This window comes from Protopterus annectens, chromosome 7.part0, assembly GCF_019279795.1.
Source record: "Protopterus annectens isolate FY-2018-M chromosome 7.part0, PAN1.0, whole genome shotgun sequence".
NCBI classification, from domain to species: domain Eukaryota; kingdom Metazoa; phylum Chordata; order Ceratodontiformes; family Protopteridae; genus Protopterus; species Protopterus annectens.
In genome coordinates, this window is record NC_056739.1 from 19,372,663 (window position 1) to 19,388,051 (window position 15,389).

Here is a 15,389-nt window from a genome sequence, read left to right on the forward strand (position 1 = left end):
AAACCGGTTTGGATGTTTTGATAGTGGGGATGTTTCCTCCTATCACTGATTTTTAAATAAATATATTTTTTGTGGATTCCACGCTGTGCTGGCTTTTTCTGTCGTTGGTTGCTGTTTTTAGCCGAGCACTAGCCTTGCGTGCACCTTTTTGTGTTTCCTTGTCTACGCAGAGCAATGCCTGAACTAGCGGCTCTACTTGAACCATCAGCTGCATAAGATATGAGACGCATGGACGAGTTCACAATCAAGTTTAGGGTAGCGAGCTGTGTGTTAACTTTGTCGGCAACCCCTGCAGCTACCATACCCTGGAGAGTATCTCCTAGCTCTTTCAGGAGATCTCTTTGTAGTCTTGTAAAATGGGTTAAATAGCTCAGTGATCGAAGGGAAAAAGTCACTGAACTAAACATGCATTTCCCATATCTATCCATGATCCTAGAATCTCTGTTAGGATGATGGATAGATGAGGACGTCTCAGACATTTCCTTTTTGGTGGCTGCAGCCACCACCATGGCATCAACAGGCACTCCCTTAGTCAAAAAGGCTTTGTCCACTGGAGCAGAGATTAACTTATTTGGCTTCTGAGGGACAGGTTCCATGGCCTCCGAAGACTCCCACGCCTTACGAGAGATCAGCTCCATGAGCTCATCGTAAGGCGGAGACACCCAAGAAGTGGAAGGTTGAGACCCGAAAGCCTTCAGGAGCACTGACTTCTCTTCAATAGGGCTTTTGGACTGCCAACCGCCCCTCTGATTAAGGATCTCTAATATCTCCGCAAAGGAGATATCCTCAGAGGGGGATCGAGGGGGACCCTTCTGACTCATACAAGTCAGTGTCAGATGTCAAAGACTCCTGTGGGGAGTCCAAGTGCCTCTTGCACAGTCTCTTCCTGGGTACCTCCTCAGTGGGGGGGGATCTGGGGAGGTCTCAAAAGAGCAGGAGGCACCCTGTGGGGCTACTTGAGGCTCAGGGTCTCTACGCTTGGGTGGACTGGTAGAAGCAGGTGTGGGCACAGGCACTTGAGGGGAGGAGGAAGCCAGACCTGATGCTGATGATGTCTTTGGAGACAGGACTGTCCTCATTGCATCGAACGCACCATGGCTCCGATGAGAAGAGGTAGATGGATTCGATAGGACCGTCTGATCTTCCCGCATCGAGGCCATGGGCTCCAAGCCCGAGTTAGGAGCCAAGCTCATCCAAAGCCCTGAGAGGAAGAGTCGGCACCGACAAATCAGTATGACTATCCTCCCCGGACCTGACAGGAGAGTGTCGGCTCCTAGAGTCCCCGGTCGGCGCTGAGGACATCCGAGTAGATGGAACCGATAACACAGATGCAGGTCTCGGCTCCACAGGCTCAACAACCATCAGGTCGGGCTCCTTTGGCTCCGAAAGTCCAGTACGGCTTGGAGGAGGAGTAGTCAAGTCCGGGTTAATGGTCTTCGGCTCCAACAAAGGGGTCGGAGCCAACAACAATTTAGCAAGGCCTGGTGCCCATAAAAGATTCTGCACTAACCAGTCCATATCCATATCTGAGAGGCTGACAGAAGATTTCGAGAAGTGCACCGAGGGTGCTGACTGAAGCAGAGGAGATGAGGGAATCTCAGAGACCAGCTCCAAAGCTGTAAGCTGGCTCTGAACAGAAGGGACACTCGGTTCCCAGGACAGTGGAACAGATGACCCTACACCCTCCATTTTTTTAGCCTTTTTGGATGCTTTTGAGTCACCTGAAGACTTGGAAGACTTTGAGGATCTACTAGCACCATGCTGGTCACCCAGCGCTTCGGAGAAAGGGTGCTGAAGTAAACCCCTATCCACTAATTTCCTCCTTCTCTCTAAAAGTACCCTGGAAGAGAAGTAGTGACAGATACTGCAAGAGTCTTGGTGGTGTTTAGCCCCCAGACAATAAACACACTGAACATGCCCGTCTGTGACTGACATTTTCTATCCACAATCCAAATATTTTTTGAAGTCAGATTTAGGATGTGGCTTCTCTTTCTCGTCAAACATCTCTATTATCAATTTAAACAATTTTAAACAATTAAACAATACACTTAAGAAATGATCTACCAAAGTACTCCTAAGAATGTGGTTAAATATAAGGCCAACACTACAGAAAAACAGAAGCCAACACAGGGCACTTATTTAAAACTAAGTCTAAGTCTAAAACTATAAAGATTATATATATATATATATATATATATATATATATATATATATATATATTGCAAATAGATGAATCTATTGATTAAAAATGATCCCAGCTATCTGGAATACCGAGATCTGTGCCGCGGCACACTAGATCTAAGGTAATTCCAGCAGTGCATCATGGGATAAGGGGCTTGATCTCAAGCTAGTGGCAAACCTTGAGCTTTGCTATTGGCCGTGTTGGAGCAGAGATCAGCTCTGAACCCATCAGTGAGAATAAACAGCGAGATTTAACAACTTCACATCAAGTATTATAAACCTTTATATACACTATGTACAACTAACCTGAACAAAGAAGGGAAAAAATTAATAAAATAGATGAAATTAGTAACAAAAATGTATAATATTCAATTAAGTATAACATTACACATGAATTATTTAGGGTTAATTTTTAATGTCTCAGTAAGAGTTAAAATTTTTCCCAAGGATTGTTTGTCCATTTTTTATGCAAAATTCTCGATTCCTTCACCTTGATTTCTAATGTCACTGTTTCTTCCATCAATCTCAAGAATTCTTCCAGAGTAGGTTCTTGTAAAGACTTCCACTTTCTAGTTACACATTTCCTTGCCACAGCTAGTATGGACCAAAGAAAGTATAGGTCTTTTTTTATTCATTCCAATAGTATCATTAAAATTTAAGAGGGCTAAAGATTTGGTTAAAATAAAGGTATCTGTGAATATAGCTTGGAGAAAAATAATAATTTCTTCCCAGAATTGTTTTATATCAATACAATCAAAAAATATATGAGACCAATCAGCTTTACAGTTTAAAGAACATCTCCAACGAATGGATTTATCAAGTGAATTGAATTTGGCTAGTTTATCAGGTGTAATGAATGCCCTGTGAATATAGTTCCATGTAAATATTTTCCATACTTGTAAATTAAATGTTAAGTTAACAGAACATAAAAGATTTGTTTGACTCTCGTGTGACATCCTTTTGCTGTGAAATTCCAATATCTTGCATTAGGGCTAGTTTTATACGTTATCAATATTTTGTATAATTTTGAAAATAGATTTGTCCAATTATAATTGTCGTAAATAACTTCAGATATTAGACTTATCAAATTTGGACTAGTTTTATAAGGGGAATTAATAATTTTACTGTTAAGATCATTAACATATGATAATATGCTTTGTAGTATCAACCAATCTGCTGATGGAATGTCACATTTATTCTGAATTTCTTGAATGTCTAATACTACTTGATTCTCTATACAATGTTGCCAGCAAGTTTTTCCCCTCCCATCTAGTTAAAATAACATTCTGAATTTTATTGAAGAAATTCTTTGTAGAGCTAAAGGGTATTATCCAGTCTAGCCAAATCTTAATATCTGTGGTTAGTATATATAAATCTTCTGAATAAATTGTAAATATTTATATAATTTAAGTTTGTTAGTTTTGTTATATTATATTGAATATTAACAGTCAACAAGTGCCACTTCCTATTATTTTGTTCACTTAATATACAATTTTTAATTATTTTATTTTCATTTAGAAAAATAATATTGTGCAATGTTTTCCATGTTGAAGAATGATACTTCATGTCACTGATGTTCATAAAAGAGCTTTGGGGAGTGGAAGAGGAAGGAGAAAGTTAAGTAAAGATTTTTTTTTCTTAAATGGTACCAATTTTGTGGCATGTGGTATTTTTTATCAGTTAGTTGAAAGTGTAATGGAGAATGTACACAGGTGCTGCTGTTCTTTTTTTCCTTTTCTTTCTCCCTTCTCTCTTTCTTCTTGCTCACCTTTAAGAAATGTAGGCACTGTAATGTTTAAAAAAAGCCTGGTTAAAACATGATAAAAGAAAAGTGTATGTGTTTTTCTCATTCTTGCAGGGGGGTGATTAGATTAAAGATGTTTGATTTAGTAACAAGTCTTAAGAGAGAACTAAATGAAAAAGAACATTAAATATTATGATGCTTTTTGCTAGCAAATACATGTATGCTCAGTAATTCTGCAGCTGGTCTTCATGTTTCCATGGAAACAATCTGACAAATAGAAATTGGCTTCCTGTTTCTCATGTCTCCATGGCGACAACCTGACAAATAGAAACTGGCTACAGTCTGCTGGAGAGTGACTGGATGGGGGGAAAGGAAAACAGAAACTGGCTAGGAGATAATGTTCTCTGAAGGCATTCAGGGGTTTTGCCAGGGTAGATGTAATGTTTTCTGAAAGACTAAACCAAATACTTAGTAAAAGCACAGTCTGCACCATGTACCTTAGCATAGATCACCTTTCTTTTAGGTTAACTCAACTCTATGAGTGTGGCTGACAGTTTGGGACTTTTGTTTCTATTAGGAGGGTAAAACTTCAATATTTGAAGATGCACATAGTTTTGTGTGTTAGTATTAAGTTAAAAGGTTTTAGGGGGGTTATTGGGGGGGTTGATGGCTTTCAGTAAAATAAGAAGTTATGTACCTACCATAACGTTCCATGTTAGTTGTCTTCTCTCGCCTTCTTTCTTGCTTGATGGGTTCGGAGCCGATCCCTCGGCTCCGACTCGGCACTTGCTAAGCTCGAGAATCACTTTTACCAGCTCGAGGCAGCCCCATATCCCATGATGCAAGGCGGTAAGTACCCAGATCTCGTTTGATGACAAAGGGCAATAGCACCAAGCAAAAAACACTTCCCAAAGGAAGAAAGAAAACTTACAGGATGGAAGAAGGACCAGGTCTGAAAGGTCTTCAGCATAACAATTTCTTATAACAAGGTCTGTCCAGGCCAGGGGGAAGGAGGGAGGGTCGCAAGAAAGAAGGCGAGAGAAGACAACTAACATGGAACGTTATGGTAGGTACATAACTTCTTAATGTTAAGTTGTCAATCTCGCCTTCATTCTTGCTTGATGGGACCGCGTCCTAGCACCTCTATCCTGGGTGGCTCAATGGAACAGACTCTTGAGGACTGTAGAGCCAAAGCTGGCTCTGTCCCTGGAGGCCAAGTCCAATTTGTAATGGGAAACAAAAGTGTGAGGAGTGGCCCAAGTGGCGCAGCACAAATAGTGTCTAAAGGAAGTCTAGCTTGAAAGGCTGTAGAAGTAGCTAAGCTCCTAGTTGAATGTGCTTTAGGTTTTGAGCACAGCTGTTTTCCCCTGAGCAGATAAATTTGAGAGATGACCAAGAAAGCCATCTGGACAAGGTCACTTTAGAAACAGGAAGGCCTTTTTATTATCCGCATAGGAAACAAAAGTTGATCAGATTTTCTAAATTTTTTGTTCTGTCCAAATAATATCTAAGTTGACGGTGCACATCAAGATAATGTAGCTTTTGTTCAGCTCTGTCTGAATAGTTTGGGAAAAATACAGGAGATCAATGGATTGATTCAAATTGGTCTTTGAAGCGACCTTAGGCAGAAAGGTTGGATTAGTTCTCAAAGATACTCTGTCTTTGTGAAAAACCAAATAGGGGTCGAACCGATAGAGCATGAAGTTCAGACACCCTCCTGGCCGATGTAATAGCCACTAGGAATAAAGTTTTCCAAGAAAGAAATTTCAGGAACAAGAAACAGCTGGCTCGAAGGGGGGAAGAATCAAGGATGTCAGCACTAAATTTAGATCCCACTGAGGAGGAGGATTCCTGATTGGAGGCTTTAGTAGGAAAATTCCTTTCAAGAAGGCCCTGCAGAGCCTATGGGACATAATATTATGATCTGCTATTCCGACATGAAAGTTGGAGATAGCAGCCAATTGAACTCTGACTGTGGAAGAAGAGGAGCCTGCATGAAAAATCTCTGCTAAGAAGTCCAGGACTGCCTGAACAGGGGCAGTGAAAGGATCAATATTCTTGGCCTTAGCCCAATAACAGAAACGTTTCCATTTGCTTGTATAAATCCTCCTGGTAGAGGATTTTAACGAAGCTACTATGATGTCTCTAACTGGGTTAGAGATCAAAGGAAGCCTGGCTAAGGAAGGAAGTGGAGCAACCATGCTGTGAGGTTGAGACAAGGGATAGACCGGTGCAGCTGACCCGATTGGTGAATCAGAAGATCTGGCACTGGGTCCAGATGCCACGGCTGCACCAAAAGGTGATGATGGAGGAACGGGAACCAAACTTGTCGAGGCCAGTAAGGGGCAATGAGAATCAATTTGGCTCTCAAAACGGTAGCTTTCTGGATAACTTGAGGGATCAGAGGAAATGGAGGGAAGGCATAAAGAAGTCCCTGGGGCCAATCCTGGGTCAGAGCGTCTCTGGGGGGATGGCCTGGTAGAGGGGAGAGACAGAAGAAGTCTGGACATTTGCTATTTTGGGGAGTAGCAAAAAGATCGCAACATGGACGACCCCATTCCAGAAAAATCTCTTCCGCTATAGATTGCTTGAGAGACCACTCGTGAGGCATGAGAATAGCTCTGCTCAATCTGTCCGCTACAATGTTGGTTTTCCCAGGGATATGCGTTGCTACCAGAAACCGATGAGAGGAGATCGCCCATTGCCATAGTCTGAGCGCTTCTCGACACAAGGGGTAGGACTTGGTTCCGCCCTGTTTGTTGATATACCAAACTACAGACATGTTGTCTGTGTGGACTGCAATTGTCCCTACGGGAAGAAAGTCGTTGAGGGCTTGCAACGTTAAAAGCACTGCTCTCATCTCCAGGACATTTATGTGCAGATGGTACTCGAACGGCTGCCACGTCCCATGAACCATCCTGCCCTGATAATGACCCCCCCACCCGATCAGGGAGGCATCCGTGGTGACAGTGGCTATCGGGGATGGGGGTACAAAGTACCTGCCTTGGTGAACCTGAGGAGATGTGATCCACCAAGCAAGATGATCTTTGCAAGTCTGTGTCACCAGAATCTGGTGACGCATAGGAAGTTGTTGGTACGACCACTGTGTGAACAGCATCCACTGAAGGCGCATGTAGAATCGAGCCAGGGGAAGAAGAGTAATGGCTGCAGCCATGAGGCCTAATACCTTTAGAACCATTCTGGCCTGTACTTTCTTGTTGGCCAGAATGATCCTGACATGACTCTGAATGTCTGAAACTCTTTGATCTGTAAGGGTAGCTGACATCCGAACAGTGTTTAAGTTTGCGCCTATGAAGGTAATAGACTGGCAGGGCGATAAGGATGACTTTTCTAAGTTGATCGAGATGCCCAAATGAGCACAAAGATTTATTGTGTAATCCCTGGCTTGTATAAGCTGATGCCTGGTGGTGGCTGACAGGAGCCAGTCGTCGAGATACGGAAACACCTGGAATCCTTGACGTCTCAGGTGAGCCGTGACCACTGCCATGCATTTGGTGAACACTCTGGGGGCTGTAGTGAGACCAAAGGGCAGGGCTCTGAACTGGAAATGACTGGACCCCAGCCGAAAGCGGAGAAATCTCCTGGAGCGTCTGTGAATTTTGATGTGATAGTACGCATCCTAAAGATCTATTGAGCACATCCAGTTGTCCTTCTGTAAGAAGGGCAGAATTGACTGAAGAGTGACCATTCGGAATCTTGTCTTCCTCACAGACTTGTTGAGTCTGCTGAGATCCAATATTGGTCTCCAGTCTCCCGTCTTTTTGGGGACCAAAAAGAACCTTGAGTAGATTCCGGGCTCTTAATGGTCTGTTGTAACTGGCTGAATGGCTCTTTTTTGCAGCAGTTTTGAGACTTCTAACTCTGCAATTTCCCTTAGACTGGGTGGTACATCTGGAAGGGAATTTGAGGGGAAAGGACTTTCCTCGAAAGGAATTATGTAACCCTTGGATATGATCGACTGTACCCATCTGTCTTGAGTGAGGGAATGCCAGGCTTCTGGGTACAGTGATAATCTTCCCCCGACTGCCTCCAAGGAGGGACAGCCGGGCAACATCTCAGGGATGCTGAAAGGGCTTGTCAGAGAGAGGCTCTCTGTTTCCCTGGTTTTGGACCCCTCTGCCTCTAGAGCGGCGTCTGTTGTTGTTACCCCCTCTGCCTCTAGGGGTAAACTGAGCACGTGAATCCGGCGTGACTCCTTGGGATTTATGGAACCACATTTTTCCACCTTTCTGTCCTTTGGGGTAAGGTCTAGAAGGGTGGAAAAACGGACTCCTACAGCAGAAAGAGTCTTGCCGTCCTGCTCGCACCTGGTCAAAGTTTCCTTCACCTGAGGGCCAAACAAAGCTGACCCATCAAAGGGAGAATTCGTGAAGGATGCCTTGAAGGGATCTGCAAAGTCACATAGCCGCATCCAGGCTTGGCGTCTAAGAGCCACACCTGTACCTGCGGCTCTACTCGCTCCATCAGCAGCATATGATATTAGCCGCATGGAGGAGTTTGCAATGGAATTAAGGGTTCCTAGCTGCGAAGCAATTTTTTTTGAGCTCCTGCAGCTGTAGGATCCTGTACTACTTCACCCAGCTCCTTAAGGATATCCCTCTGGAGTCTGGTGAAGTGACATAGGTAATTCAGCGAACGCATAGCAAAGGTCGCTGAGGAAAACATCCGCTTACTGTATCTATCCATGGTCCTAGAGTCCTTATTAGGAGGATGGACGGCACGGAAGGATCTGCAAGTTCCTTCTTGGTGGCAGCAGCCACCACCATGGCATCAGCGGGACACCCTTAGTGAGGAATTGCTTGTCACACGGGCAGTGATAAATTTTGAAGGCCTCCTAGGGACTGGCTCTACAGAGTCAGGAGCTGCCCACGCCTTCGGGCAATAACCTGCATAAGGGGGTCGAAAGGCGGAGACACCCAGGAGGTGGAGGGCCGAGATCCAAACGCCTCTAGGTATACTGACTCATCCTCAGAGGGATTGTTGGTAGGCCAGTTTCCCCTCTGTTTAAGGAGTTCTAGGATGTCTGAGAAGGAGACATCCTCAGAGGGGGATCTAGGGGATCCCTCTGACTCATCAAAGTCAGTATCTGAAGTGACAGACTCGGGAGTCTACATGTTTCCTCTTACAAGTCCTCTTCCTAGGAGGATCTCCCGAAACATCAGGAGAATCCTCGGAAGAGGGGAAATTCCCAATGGGGAAACCTGAGGCGGAGGATCTCTGGGTCCTGTAGCAAGAGAAGTGGCAGAGATGTCAACAGGCACTATAGAGGGAGGAGCTAAGGGAACAGACTGCTGACTGATACCAGTGGCCAGCACACTCTTCATCACCTCGAATGCTCCCTCCCAGGCAGGTCCGAGAGAACCCGTTCAAGAACTAGGAACTCCAGGGACCACCGAAGGGAAGTCTCCGAGGCAGATGTCGGAGCCGAGCTCACCAAGGCCGAGGCTCCAAGGGGAAGAGCGGGTTCGGACAAGGGTCCGATGCCACTCCCTCGGAGGAGACCATGGAAGCCCGACCACCGAATCCCTCTAAGGAAGGTCTCGAAGAGGAGATAAGAGTAGAGGCTGAAGGAACAGAAGGGGGTATCTGTCCTCCAGCCGTAGCAGTAACCATTCCCGAAGACTCCAACTCCAAGCTCTGGGGTAGAGTTGAAGGAGGAACTGTAACGGGGTGTGGACCAACAGTCGTCTGTTGAGACGGACTATGTAACATTTGGGCCAGTGCCTGTGACTTAAGTAATCTGCTGACCACTCTCTCTAAGTCATGGTCTGAAAGTCTGGATGACCTTGAAGATCGGCTCCAATGGCTCCGTTCCGAAAGGAGAGGTGAAGCCGGAGCCGAAAGTATCGGCTCCAAGGAAGGAGACCTCGACCTCTTCCTGGAAGGAGCTATCGGAACCGATGAAACTATAGACCCTGTCGGAGCCGACAACTTATCGGAGCCGACAGGGAGCCTCGATGCATCGGCTCCAGCCGGAGCCGATACAGCCACAAAGTAACGGTGTCGGAGCCGATCGGGCCGACACCGATGCCTGTGCCACATGGTGGTCGGAACCGATCGGAGCCGACACCGGCGGCCGATGCAGAATCGGCACCGATAGCCATCGGTGCCGAAGGCTTAGTTAAGCCAGAATCGGCTCCAGCCGGGGCCGATCTCGACTCAGAACGAGTCGGAGCCGAGGCCGCAGGCTTTGACACAGAAGCCTGGGCCTTGGAAGATTTGGCAGATTTGGATGGAGCCGACTTAGCCGGAGAGCCCTCCGGCTTAAGAAGGCCCCTAAGAATAAGTTTGTTTCTTCTTTCCTGCAGGACTCTCTGGCTGAAGGAATGACATATAGCACAGGAGTCCTGCAGGTGAAGAGGCCCCAGGCAATACAGGCAAGAAGTGTGACCGTCTGTCAGAGACATCTTCTGACAGCATGAGTCACACTTCTTAAAGCCTGAGACCCTCTTTTGACATGGTGAAGACAACACACACACACACACCAGTCAAAGAGTTAAATTAAATTAAATATACCAAAAAGGTATAAGTAGACAAACACACACACACCCTAACAGGGGGGGGAAGGGATGGGTAAAGTTTGACTAAAAAATAAAAAGAGACAGGTAAATTTCTGTCAGAAAATCTTTAAAATTAACTTAAAACTAAAATTTTAAGGGTTTTTAGTGAAAAGGGGCTAAAATATCAAGTATTTTAATCACTTACCAGGAGCTGGTAAAAGGAGGACCTCCTAAGCGAAGTGGCAAACGAGATCTGGATACTTACTGCCTTGCATCATGGGATATGGGGCTGCCTCGAGCTGGTAAAAGTGACTCTCGAGCTTAGCAAGTGCCGAGTCGGAGCCGAGGGATCGGCTCCGAACCCATCAAGCAAGAATGAAGGCGAGATTGACAACTTAACATCAAAAAGTTTTATAAGATGTGAGAAAGGCTCAAATGGATATGACAAGAAACAAGTGTATAAATGTTCAACCTGCCAAACAGTGTATGCATGCAACACAAAAGCTGGAACTTTTAGTTATGTACTCACCATAACTTCAGATGTTTGGGATCCATCTCGCCTACATTCTGAACTGATGAGTTCGGAGCCGATCCCTCGGCTCCGACTCGGCACGCTTATGCTATAGAGCGAGGCCTCTAATTGGCTGAGCTATCTTTATCCCAGGATGCACCACCACTAATCCCCCAGATCTTGTTTGTCCGCATTCATGCACACAAGCACAACTTGATTATATAACATTGTTAGATGTTTCAAGATGAAACAACAGGATACGGACCTTCTGATATCCTCTGATCTCCAAGGAAGGGGGAAGGAGGGTGGGTTATTGGGAATGTAGGCGAGATGGATCCCAAACATCTGAAGTTATGGTGAGTACATAACTAAAAGATGTTATGTGATCCTATCTCACCTACATTCTGAACTGATGGGACAGCGTTCCTAGCACCTAAATCCCGGGTGGCTCATTGGAAAACACTCCTGAGCACTGTGGAACCAAATGAAGCTCGTCCTCTAGATGCCACATCTAATTTGTAGTGGGAAATGAAGGTGTGCGGGGAAGACCATGTAGCCGCAGCACAAATGTCACTAATAGCAAGCTTAGAATGAAATGCTACCGAAGTAGCCATAGCCCTTGTAGAATGAGCCTTGACAGAGGTGGTAAGCTCTTTGTTAGAATAAATATAAGCTTGAGTAATACAGTCCCTGATCCATTTGGCAATAGTGACCTTCGTGACCGCATTGCCCAATTTGTTATCTGCAAAGGATACAAACAACTGATCTGTTTTCCTTGTTTGTTTGGTCCTGTCTAAATAAAAACATAACTGTCTGTGGACATCTAGTGTGTGGAATATGAACTCCGCTTTGTTAGAGTATTTTGGGAAAAAAACTGGAAGCTCTAACGATTGTTGTAAGCAGAAAGTAGAACAAACTTTAGGGACAAAGGAAGGATTTGGTCTGAGGGATACTCTGTCTTTATGAAAAACCAAGTACGGGGGTTTCACTGACAAAGCTTGAAGCTCTGAAACTCTTCTGGCAGAAGTAATCGCCACCAGAAAAGCTGTCTTCCATGATAGAAACTTTAGATCACATGTAGCTGCCGGTTCAAAGGGGAAGGAAGTCAAGGCGCGTAACACTATATCGAGATCCCATGGAGGTGCAGGATGAGAAATCGGAGGTCTTAATTGAGCAGCACCTTTCAAGAAGGTCTTACACAATCTGTTGCTCATTAAAGGTGGGTCTATGGATTCGTGAAAATTAGAAATTGCTGCCAATTGTACCTTGATGGTAGAAACTGAAGAGCCTTGATTGAAAAGAGAGGTCAGAAGGGTCCAGGCCCCGGAGTTGAGCCCAAATAGCAAATCTTTTCCATTTGCTAGAATACAGTTTCTTTGTAGCAGACTTATGGGCCGAAAATAATATGTGCACAACATCTGGATCCAACGTATGACTCCTGACTATCGTCGGAAGAGGAGGAGCCAAGCCGTCAATTTTAAGGTGTGTAGGGATTGGTGGAATAGTCCCGACTGATGAACCAGTAGGTCTGGGACCTGATCCAGGAACCATGGACCTTCCAGAGCATGTTTCCGAAGATAGGGGAACCACACTTGACGAGGCCAGTAAGGAGCAATTAAGATCATTTTGCTCCCCAAGAGAGAGGACTTTTGAATCACCCTGGGAAGGAGAGGAACTGGAGGGAAGGCATAAAGCAAGCCGGTGGGCCAAGGATGGACTAATGCGTCCATGGGGCTCTTCCCCAAAGCCGGGGTTAGGGAGAAGAATTCTTTGCACTTCGCATTCAGAGGAGTCGCGAAGAGGTCGCAACACGGAACTCCCCATTCGCTGAAAATCTGACTTGCAACTGTCATATTCAGAGACCATTCGTGAGGAGAGAGGATGGTTCTGCTCAATCTGTCGGCTATGACATTGGACTTGCCCGGTATGTGAGTAGCCACTAGGAAGCGTTTGGTCGAGACTGCCCATTCCCAAACTCTCATGGCTTCTCCGCAAAGAGGATAGGATCTGGTCCCTCCCTGTTTGTTCAGGTACCAGACAACTGACATGTTGTCTGAGTGGACAGCAATTACGCCCTGAGGGAGATAATCGTGAAGGGCTTGAAGGGACAGGAGTACTGCCCTCATTTCTAGGATGTTGATATGAAGAAGAGTCTCTTCCGGGTGCCATTTGCCTTGGACTGACCTGCCCAGGGAATGCCCCCCCCCCCCACCCCATCTGGGAGGCGTCCGTGGTCAAAGTGGCCGCCGGAGGAGGTAGAACAAAGGGTCGTCCCTGATCTAAATTGGAGGGCACTAGCCACCAGCGAAGGTCCCGTTTGCAAGATTCCGTGATCCATATGAGGTGACTGAGAGGGAGTTCCTGAAAGGACCACTGAGCTGAAAGAAGCCACTGGAGGATTCTCATGTGCAACCTTGCCAAGGGGACTAGAAGAACCGTGGCAGACATGGATCCCAATAGCTGCAGGACCATTCTGGCTGGGGCTTTGGACTTCGGAAGTAAGGCTTGAACTTGAGTCTGTATGGTTTGAATTCTGTCTGTAGGTAGATAGACCCGCATTTGGTTTGAGTCTATCTCTACCCCTATGAATCTTATTCGTTGAGATGGCAGCAACACAGACTTTGGCCAATTGAAGGTGATTCCAAGGGAATTGCCCAGTGATATAGTGGCTTGTAGGCTCCGCAGAAGTAGAAGGAAAAAGCCTAAATAAATAGTACTTAGCCCAGCCAATGTTGAGACCACGTCTAAGCTTGTTAGCGGCAAACGAGATCTGGGGGATTAGTGGTGGTGCATCCTGGGATAAAGATAGCTCAGCCAATTAGAGGCCTCGCTCTATAGCATAAGCGTGCCGAGTCGGAGCCGAGGGATCGGCTCCGAACCCATCAGTTCAGAATGTAGGCGAGATAGGATCACATAACATCTAGACACTTAACAAAAAAGGTGTTATAATAAAAAGGTGGGAATAATAACATTTTAATACAATAATGCTTTCATTAATGTCTTCAAATGTAAATGGCCTTGCAGATAAATACAAATAAGAAAGAGTAGTGAACTATATTAAAAAAATGTAGAGTGAAAATGGCTGTGTTACAATAGACGTACTTAAAAAGAACTGAACATGTGTATTTGATAAATAAAAGTTTTCAGTGAGGTTATTCAGCGAAATACCTGGGACAAAGAAAAAGAGTTCTTATATTAATTGCAAGAGGAGCTCCAGTAGTGATAGAAGAAAATAAAAAACTAATGGCAGATTTGTAGTGTTATGGGGCTACTGGCAAGGGAGGAGGATTATACTGGCATGTATTTACAGTCCTCCTAAAACTGCAATAACGGAGCTTAAGAAAATTATGGCAGAAATAATCCGTTTTCAGTAAGGAATACTTGTAGGTGGGAACTGGAACTTGATTTGCAGCAGTGAAGATGCATCTGGGGGCCAAGAAGGTAAAATATAACAAAGGAGGGTAGCTTTTTGAAGAAATTTATGAAAATATTTGACATGGAAGATGTGAATTTAGTAACCGGAGTTCGGAGTAAATTTACATATTATTCCCCAAGATATAAAAATTGGGCTAGGCTAGACAGAATTTACATTTCACACGATCATGTGCATTTACTTGAAGGTCTTGATACTCACCAAATAACTACTGCAGATTATGCATCAATAATAGCTAAAATAACAACACAGTGTAATGAAATAAAAATGAGATACTGGCACTTTCCTACCTATCTGTTGAAAAAAGAGGAATTTAAGGATTGGGTAGTGGAGATTTTTCAGGAGCTGTTAGAGAGGATAGAAATTTCTTCTGAAAACATAGCTAGAGAGTGGGATAAAATTAAGGTGGGATTTAAAAATAGGGTGGAAATGAAAGGGTGCTATGGTTAAGAAGTAACAAATTCTTTAGAGGGACTGACAAATGTTGAAGTATTGCAGAATAGGGGGAATCTCACAAAACGAGAGGAGGATCACTTCCAGAATGCTAGGCAGAAAATAAGGGATTACCTTGATAACATGTACGAGCTTAGAAAGACTGCTATTAAGCAGTTTCTTTGATAAGAACACTAGAGCACAAAAACTTTTAGCACAACGACTCAGGCAATAGAAAGTAGAAAGGGCTGCAGTCCTCAGAATGTCCTCTTTGGCAGAGATACCTAGTAACTATGAACCTGTCATCAGTTTGCCATCCATTCCCTATTGCAATATTACTAGCTTAACATTTTTTACTGTAACATGGGCAATTTATTCCTCAAGGGCAACAGGCACTTTATTTGTAAAGTTAGGAAGCCTTTAACAAGAAAGGTAGCAAGAGATCCTGTAGAAGTGTTAGAAATACTTCAGAAATTCTATGAGAGCCTCTATAAAGCAGAGAAATATGAAAAATAAAAATAAAATACAAATGGAAATGTTTATGGAAGAATTAAATATGCCAAGGTG

General features: G+C 44.5%; 1 protein-coding gene across 1 annotated transcript in view; it reads right to left on the reverse strand.

Moving 5' to 3' along the window:
• LOC122805772 (synaptonemal complex protein 1-like) overlaps positions 1 to 15,389 on the reverse strand; it is a 2,217,039-nt gene that overhangs the window by 1,697,797 nt on the left and 503,853 nt on the right. The gene's annotated exons all lie outside the window — the stretch shown is intronic.